Below are 2,150 nucleotides of genomic sequence, written 5' to 3' on the forward strand. Positions count from 1 at the left end.
CCTAATTTCAACAGTTCTCTGTCAACCGTCGGTGTTGGTGAGTGAGTCTACGTTAGAACGAGCTTCTTCTTCTTCTTACAAAGAGCGTGGGTATGGCTGGGTATGGGGGAGGGGGGTTCAGAACTGTCGAGGCACATGTGGAAATATGTTCCAGCGTAACCAAATGAACAAAAGGAAGCTGTAGTGTTGGAAAATGGTTAGCGCTGCGGACTGACGAGTGAAAGGCCGCGGGTTCGGTCCCTAACAGAGGTGGAATTTTTCAGCCTGTGGCCGGCTCCTACTTAACCCATAACCGAATAAGTTGTGCACTGAAATGGAAAGCCGGGAGGGTCATCCCGCACTTCACAGATACTAGATGTGTCTTTGGGAACGTTGCTCAAATTCCCTGACCAAAACTGTAAGTGTCTTTTTCTCTCTAGCTGACGCATATTATGTGAGTACAGCCATGTCTTTCTAAACGTAAATGGGTCCCCCTTGACGGGCGCAATAGCCGAGTGGTTAAAGCGTTGGACTGTCAATCTGAGGGTCCCGGGTTCGAATCACGGTGACGGCGCCTGGTGGGTAAAGGGTGGAGATTTTTACGATCCCCCAGGTCAACATATGTGCAGACCTGCTAGTGCCTGAACCCCCTTCGTGTGTATATGCAAGCAGAAGATCAAATACGCACGTTAAAGATCCTGTAATCCATGTCAGCGTTCGGTAGGTTATGGAAACAAGAACATACCCAGCATGCACACCCCCGAAAACGGAGTATGGCTGCCTATATGGCGGGGTAAAAACGGTCATACACGTAAAAGCCCACTCGTGTGCATACGAGTGAACGCAGAAGAAGAAGAAGGGTCCCCCTTAGCAGCATCCCCTTCCATCATTCATTATCATGGAATTAGTCTTTAAAAACAAATGTCCCAAATTCTAGGAGCTATGTAGGCATCGAAGCGCTTCAAAACATACCTAAATATGTATGAAAGTACATAATCGATGTTTGGTATGTTACACATCAACAGTCTTTGTGTGTGTGTGTGTGTGTGTGTGTGTGTGTGTGTGTGTGTGTGCGTGTGCGCGCGCGCGCACGATGACGTATGCTCTCCACAGACTCTCCCTGTCCGTCTGTCTGTCTGTCTCGTCCTCCCTCCCTCCACTTTACAGACTTAATGGACAGTCATCAACTCACAACATAATGTAGACATTATCATATCGTGCTTGAAATTACTGTATTTTTTCCGACCCTTCGGAAGCGACTATAGATCTGAATTTCTGTGTGTGTGTCTTTCTATTTGTCTTTCTGTCTCTGTCTCTGTCTGTCTGTCTCTCTCTCCAGTGCTGTATCCCCCAAGCCACCACCTTATCCACACACACACACACACACACACACACACACACACACACACACACACACACACACACACACACACACACACACCTCTAAGTGTGCATGCGCATACCCGTGTTTTTGTGACCTTTCCAGCAATAGTTTGCCCATAGTTTTCTTACCCCCCGAAAATATCATAGATCGTGTGACACGACGTAACTCAACGAACACGTGCCTCTTCCTCTCTTCTTGTTGTTGTTGTTGTTGTTACTGCTGCTGTAGCTGCTGTTTTCTTCATCTTTATCATCATCATCATCTTCTTCTTCTTCTTCTTCTTCTTCTTCTTCTTCTTCTTCTTCTTCTTCTTCTTCTTCTTCTTCTTCTTCTTCTTCTTCTTCTTCTTCTTCTTCTTCTTCTTCTTCTTCTTCTTCTTCTTCATCATCATTATCATCATCATCATCATCTTCTTCCTCTTTTTCCGTCTAATATCACTTAAAGTGGAAGACGTTACACTGAAGACTACTGCTACTACTTCCTCTTCTTATTCTTCTACCTCTTCATCATCATCATCATCATCATCATCACCATCATCATTATCATCATCATCATCATCATCATCTTCTTCTTCTTCTTCTTCTTCTTCCTCCTCCTCCTCTCCTTTTCCCTCTTCTTTTATTTGTTTCTTTTTCTTCGTCATCATAGACGTCGTCGACGTCCACCTTCATCCTCCTTCTCTTGTTGTTGCTGCTGTTTTGTTGCTCTTCTTTTCTTCTTCTTCTTCTTCTCATTCGACCCCCTAATCATCATCATCCTCACCCTCCTCCTCCTCCTTCATCTTCTT

Source organism: Babylonia areolata, chromosome 1 (assembly GCF_041734735.1).
Source record: "Babylonia areolata isolate BAREFJ2019XMU chromosome 1, ASM4173473v1, whole genome shotgun sequence".
Lineage (NCBI taxonomy): Eukaryota > Metazoa > Mollusca > Gastropoda > Neogastropoda > Buccinidae > Babylonia > Babylonia areolata.